Here is a 7,482-nt window from a genome sequence, read left to right as displayed (position 1 = left end):
GGTGAGCCTGGAATGGGGAGGTGTGACTGGCCCTAAGAAGGTAGCTGTAGCTCCTGCCCTCCCAGTGGAGTGTCTGCTGGGAAATGATCTTGAAGCATCTAAATGGTCAGAGGTGGAGAGAAGGGTCCATGCACAGATGCTGGACCTCCCTGAATGAGTGTGTGCTGTGACCAGGTCACAGGCAGCAGAACAGGGAAGTGTTGGACGCTTGGACCCTGGACCAATGGGCTAAGCCTCCAAGAAGAAGAGAAAGGGCACTGGTTCTGGCTTGCCAGCCCCTACAAGTACAGAGGATCAGGAGGAATCCAACCCTGAGGTGGAGGATCCGACCTCTGAGGGAGGGCCACTTCCCCTGCAAGCTCTGGCTGACTTGGCAGAACTGCAAGGGGCAGGTGGGTCCACCCGAGAAGAGTTGTGCCCGGGACAAAGAGAGTGTCCCACTCTTGAGGGCCTAAGGCAGACTGCTGCCAGGCAAGAACAAGGGGATACAAGTGGGACCCACAATGTTTACTGGGAGGATGGAGTTATCTACACCGAGGCAAGGGACCCCAAACCAGGGGCATCCAGGAGAGTAGTGGTCCCCCAGAAGTATAGAGTATAGAGGGGTGTGTCCATTCCCTTCCATCCTGTCTAAGATGGCCCATCAGCACACTGATGGCCCATCAAGTCACACCTAAGCTCCCTTTGTGTGTGGCTGTCTAGGGGGAATACACAAAGCCCAGCTCAGAAATGTGATCAGAGACAGGCAGCAAGCACCAAATGGATAAAGTAAGAAAATGCCAACTTTCCAAAACTGGCATTTTCAGAATTACAATTTAAAATCTGACTTCACCATCAATTGTTATTTCAAATTGCGATTCCAGAGACACCAAACTTGAAAAACGTATCTCTTCCACATTGTGAATTATATGTATAAGATGTAATAAAGTAATCCCAATGTTACCCATGGGAGAAATAGGCCTTGCAGTAGCATAAAATAAATTTAAGTGTTTATTTTCACTTCCAGAACATGTAAAACCTAAAAGTGCATGTTCAACTGCACCCTGCCCTTGGGGTTGCTAGGTCATACTTTAGGGCTGACATATGTATTAAAAAGAAAGGTTTGGGCCTGGCAAAGTGGTCATTTTGCCAGGTCGACATGGCACTTTAAACTGCACACTCATGCTCTGCCATGGCAGACCTGAGACAAGTTTCAAGGGCTTCTTAAGTGGGTGGCACTATCAGTGCTGCAGGCCTGCTAGTAGCATTTAATTAAGAGGCTCTGGGCACAAGAAGTGTACTTTACTTGGGGCTTATAAGTAAAGTAAATATGCAAATTGAGGACAAGCCAATGTTATCATGTCTTATGGAAAGAAAGCAAACACTTTCTCACTGGTCAGCAGTGGTAAAGTGCACAGAATCCTTAGGCCAGCAAAAATGAGGTAAACAAAGGAGGAGGTCAGAATGCAAAGGTCAGAGGGAATCCATGCCAAGGATGCCAGGTCTAACAGTTAATTTAAAGGTTAATATTTGTCACTAATTCTTGCAGCTTGAGTTTAGAGTATGTGTGGGTGGCAGAAGAAAGACACTTGAAAGCATGGCTCATTTTGGAGTCCACTGACCCAGAGAAGTTAGAGCTGAGCCAGACACTGGCATCACACTCGAGCCTGTCTTTACGCCTTTACTGGATCGGCCACCTCTACAAGAAGCAAACACCTATTCACAGCTGCTGTTGTGCTTACTTTACAAAAGAATAAGTACCTGGGCCAAAGATTCTCTCAGAAGCCGACTGCTGGATGTTAAGGTTGCCAAATACCAAGACTTGCCTGTGCCTTGCGCTATTTCACCCACCGCACTTCTCTGCACACCCCATTATCTCACGGTTGCAGGTTCTTTTTCATCCTTGCTTTCTTCTTTTGCCACTTCTTTCCTGCCTTTCTCTTCTTTTTTTTTTGCCGTTTTCTGTTTTCTCATGTTCAAAGTTTTATGATGAAAAGTAAGTCCTGGTTCCCAAACGTTTGTGCTGGTAGACCTCACCTGCAACCACCAGTTCAAATTAAACAGTGGCTGGTATACGTTTAGTAGGGCAGTTAGTTAAACGGCTACTTAGCAAGGGTGCCATGCTTTTTGTACTTACCAGACCATGGCTTCTCAGCAGTGCTGTACACCTTCATTCAGACAGTTCCAACCCTTCTCAGCAGGGCTGATGTACTGGAAATTACTTTATCCCCACTCACCCATGCATAGCCCAGTGCTAACCATTGCTAAAAGCAATGGTATCCTCTAGTAGAGTGGTTCCCAAACTTTTTCGACCTGTGGCTCCATTGACCTATTGGCCAATGGCCGTGGCTCTCCATTATGTTACTTTTTTTTGGTGGGTGGAGGGATATAAGCCCGGCTTCGGAAGTACTTCCATTTTCCTCCCTGAAAAGAAATTGAATGAAGCAGATGAAGGTATTATAATCATAGATGTAACAAAATAAAGATATAACAGTTGTTCAGTAAAAATGCATTAAATGGTTAAGTCAGAAACAATACAATAATAGGCGGTGGCTGCTGCTGTGAGTTCATTGATGATCCTGAGCACATTCAGACCAGCGATCGCTCTAGCATTTCTGATTGCCTACCTCTGGGAATCACTGACGTAAGCAGCCACAGTGATGACTGTTTTGGAGACTTGGTGGCCCAAGTACGCATCAACGATCTCCTTCATCTTGGTCAGCACCATTAAAGACACCTCTTCAAGGGAGAAAGTCTTGTTTTCCTCTTTTTACCCCACCAGCACCTTGGGCTTCCTACCATCTCTCAAAACCTTGAAGGGCCAGTGCTTCATGTCAGCCTGTATCACTTTGTCATCAAACTTCCTGCCAATCACTCTCTTGACATCAAAGACTGTGTTTTTGTGGTTAAGGGTCATTTGGTTCTTGGCAGCATCTCCTGTGACCCTCTAAGTGTCTGTGAAGGTCACATAGTTGGAGCTAGTCCGGTTGCCATGGTTGTTGGCGATGATCTCCACCTTGCCATGCTGGAAGACCCCACACAGGAGTAGGTGGTGCCCAGGGCGATACCAATAGTGAAGCCTTTGGGAGCAGACATCTTCAGCAGTAGATGTGGATTTGAGGAGGTTCTTTCGGCAGGTTCCTGCCTTCAGACTTCTTTTGGCTAGAGTCTGTGCTTTTATGAGTCGTTATTGAAATGGCCTCTCAGCTGCTGCTCTCCGACTTCTCCCTTCAAAGGTATTGGAAACTGCTTCTCAGTTAGGATTGTCTGTACATCGTCTGCTCTGTTCTCCTACTCAGAACTGACTGTATCATTCACAGGCTCCTGTATTTATTCTTGCATAGCCGTATACACTAGGGCCCATATTTATACTCGGTTTGTGCTGAATTAGACTCATTTTGTTTTATGCTAATTCAGTGCAAACCTAACTCTATATTTATACTTTGGCGCTACACACATCTGACGCTAAAGTAATGGAGTTTACGTTGTTTTCTGGAGGGGAAAACCTACCTTATGTCAATGAGATGGAATGTAGGTGTTCCTGTTCAGAAAAGGATGGTATGGCCTTTGCACCATATTTTCCCTCTGTGCTAAAATCCAGCATGGGGGATGGGGGCCTTAAATAAGTGCGCTAAGCAAGCTTATTTAACATCTGGGACTGGGCAGGCATAAGGGGACCTGTAGGCAGATTTCCATGGTCAGATACCATGGAAATAGCCCACAGGTGCCCTTCCCTGGCCCCAGGGACACACCCACCCACACCAGGAGGACACCTAAGGATGGGGCACCTATCCCAGGTAGTCCGGGTGAGTCTATTTTTTTTTATTACCAACACTGCTCGGGGTCCCTGACTTGGGGCCACCTGCACAGCACTGGCCCCAATGGCCATGCCCAGGGGACTTCTGTCCCCTGGGCATGGCCATTGGGGTGGTGGGCATGGCTCCTGTCTTTACTATGACAGGAGCCATGTCCACGGGGGTTGGGCACCCGAAAATGGCATTACACTGCTTAGAGGCAGTTTCTTTGCCTCTAAAGAGTGTAGTGTCATATTTTGGCCCACAGGCCCCGATTCCCCCTACGCCTCCCCAGCCCTGTTAACGTCCTTTCCAAGGATGCTAACAGGGCCTTAGCACTGGCTAACGCCATTCCCTAAATATGATGCCCGGCCGGCATCTAGGAATGGCGCTAACCAGTGCTATACTTTTTTACACAAACCTGTGCCAAAAAGTATAAATATGGCCCTAAGTAGCCACGTGCAGTGGAACACGCCCTACAGCCAATCACAGCTCCACGATTCTCACACATCTGGACCTTTCTTGAAGTTTAGCAAGTGTAATCCAATCAAAAAAGACCTGGGTGGTGACAAACACACAGCTTCTTGAAGGCTTTGGCACTAATCAAACCTGCTGGCCAATCAAAATAGAGTACCTTCTAGGATTTGCATACCACAGCCAGTTAGAGAGGAGGAGGTGTGGTTTATCTAAATTTCTTTCTGTCAGCGCGCACTCTGTTGAATGCTCCAGACATTTTGAAGCTGTCTGCCCCCCCCAAGACAAGAACCCTAAAGCTGTGTGCTCTGAAGTGGCACTCAATAAATATTCAGTTCCTTTCAAGGTGTGCCAAACCAATGACCGCTAAAGCTCCTCAAGAATCAGCCCCATATTTTAAAACAAAAGTGCTGTGAGTGCCCCTATATGTCAGACGTTACCTCCATTGTGGTATTTTGTCACGGGTGCCACCCCACCTGTTATTGGGGCGCCTTATGCCAAAAATTGCATACAACATGCCAGTGCAATAATGTTTTAACTCAGTTACGTCCAGTGCTTTAAATGGAAAAATAGAAGTGCAGGTACTATCTATCAGAGTACCTGCTTGTTTCCGAGAAGTGCCGGTACTCTCCAATTAAAAGTATTACGTTTTTCTTGAGATATGCCGGTACTCTCCCTCTCAAAATAAAAAAGTTCCGGTACTCAGTACCGGAGAGTACCGGCCCATTTAAAGCACTGGTTACGTCTCTCTCTCTCTCTCTTTTTCTCTCTCTCTCTCTCTCTCTCTCTCTCTCTCTCTCTTTTTCTCTCTCTCTCATTGTGACACTTTCAAACCCGGTTCATCTTTTTAATTTAGTCACTTCGGTTTCAAAAACATGAAACCCCGAAAGTGTAGCAGCCAATGTTTGCAGGAGCTGCGGGGATTAACCGCCCCCACCGCACCCCACAACCGTGCGTCCCTGAATGTCTCTCACCCGATGACTGACCTGCACCTTCCGAGCCCAGACTGAGGGCAGCTGCAGAGGAAAAAACACAATCTTTCTTTCTTGGATGTTCAGCGACTTTTTACAAATCACTGCTGCATTGACTCACCTTTCTAATAAAGCTACAAAGAGATAAGTATTTTTCCCTTTAACTCAAGGACATTTACACACAATAATATCCAGAATGTCGGGGCAGTAAGTCATTGAGCTGTGTCCAGTAAGGACAACCAGAGACGGGAGGGCGGGAGCTGTTTGTGTCCAGGCGCGTGGGTCATCTTTAGAAACATCTCTGAATCCCACCGTCTCCCTGAGCAGGAATCCCTGGAATTACAAATACAGAGGACATGAAAACGCATCACTCAGTATACGGCACTAGTTTTGTTACAGAAGCTGGAAATTGAGACGTCCGTGTTATGTACCTACATGTCAGGATGGCCGAGCTGTCTAAAGCGCTGCGTTCAGGTCGCAGTCTTTCCCGGAGTCGTGGGCTCGAAGCCCACTTCTGACAGGTCATCTTTTGAAAGGTGGATACATTTTTAGACTTGTTTTTTTTTTCAAGCATACCTACCAAAAACAATGTCAACAGTTTCTGTAAATTATCCATAAGATCTATTTTCTGTTGCTTGCAGTAATTGTCTGAAAGTGGCTAAATCGCAGTAAATCGGTAAAGCGGGAAATCACAGCATCTTCTACAAATTGCGATAGAGGAGCAGAGATAAAGGGTTCGACCCCAGGTATCAAGAACGTAGCTGTCAAGAGTGCAGAAGGTTCAGTGGCACCAGGCCCCCCTGCTCCCAATTACAGCTATTTTTTTAACTTCCATAGTCAGGGGATTGGGGGGGGAGGGCAGTCTCCTTGCTTGAAATAGGACACCCTTACTAGGGACCTGCTCTAATTGGAAAAGGCACCATAAAATACATGACATTCAGCCGAATATGCATAATCCTCACTACAAGATGTTTATATAAATGTTCCTCACTACAGGGTGTTGCGATACATAATACTCACTGCAGGATGTTGATAGATCCTCACTGCAGGGTGTTGATATAAATCATCCTCAATGCAGGGTGCTGATATAAATAATCTTCACTGCAGGGTGTTGATATAAATCACCCTCACTGCAGGGCATTGATATACATAAGCCTCACTGCAGGGTGTTGATATAAATGATCCTCACTGCAGGTTGTTGATATAAATAACTCTCACTGCAAGGTGTTGACATAAATAATCATCCTAACTACAGAGTGTTGATAGAAATAAGCCTCACTGCAGGGTGTTGATGCAAATAATACTCCTCACTGCAAGGTGTTGATATAAATAATCATCACTACAGGGCGTCGAAATAAATATTCCTCACTGCAGGGTGTTGATATAAATAATCCTTCTCAGTGCAGGGTGATGATATAAATAACCCTCACTGCAGGGTGTTGATATAAATAATCCTCACTGCAGGATGTTGATATAAATAATCCTCCTCACTGCAGGGTGTTGATATAAATAATCCTCACTGCAGGGTGTTGATAGATCCTCACTACAGGGTGTTGATATAAATAATCCTCACTGCAAGGTGTTGATATAAATTATCCTCACTTCAGGGTGTAGATATAAATAACCATTACTGCAGGGTGTTGATCTAAATAATCATCCTAACTGCAGGGTGTTAATATAAATAATCCTCCTCAGTGCAGGGTGTTGATATAAATAATCCTCCTCACTGCAGGGTGCTGATATAAATAACCCTCACTGCAGGGCGTTGATATAAATATTCCTCACTGCAGGGTGTTGATATAAATAACCCTCACTGCAGGGTGTTGATATAAATAATCTTCACTGCAGGGCGTTGATATAAATAATCCTCACTGCTCCGTGTTGATATAAATAATCCACCTCAGTGCAAGGTGTTGATATAAATAATCCTCATTGCAGGGTGTTGATGTAAATGATCCTCACTGCAGGGTGATGATACAAATAACCCTCCTCACTGCAGGATGTTGATATAAATAATCCTCCCCGCAGGGCATCATTTTTTGTGATGCAAATGCGGCCCAACGAGGCCAAAAACGCTGTGCTATATTTACAAAGTGGCGCAATGCTTGCATTGCCCGAATTTGTAACTCAGTGCGCCACATTATACCTGCATCACGCATAATATATGCCAGGGGGTGTTCTGGCGCTATGGGGGCTGTAAAAATGGAGCAAAGAAATCTATGAGACTTGAGAATAAGACATCTCAGGGAGTGTCGTGGTTAAAC

The 7,482-nt window shown here is 45.5% G+C and overlaps 1 pseudogene; it reads right to left on the bottom strand.

The window, feature by feature from the left end:
- Positions 1 to 2,491: 2,491 nt before the first annotated feature.
- LOC138276469 (heat shock 70 kDa protein 1-like) lies at positions 2,492 to 3,075 on the bottom strand (annotated as a pseudogene).
- Positions 3,076 to 7,482: the final 4,407 nt, after the last annotated feature.

Source organism: Pleurodeles waltl, unplaced genomic scaffold (genome assembly GCF_031143425.1).
Source record: "Pleurodeles waltl isolate 20211129_DDA unplaced genomic scaffold, aPleWal1.hap1.20221129 scaffold_39, whole genome shotgun sequence".
Classification (NCBI taxonomy): Eukaryota; Metazoa; Chordata; class Amphibia; order Caudata; family Salamandridae; genus Pleurodeles; species Pleurodeles waltl.
This window is presented reverse-complemented; position numbering and strand designations above follow the sequence as displayed.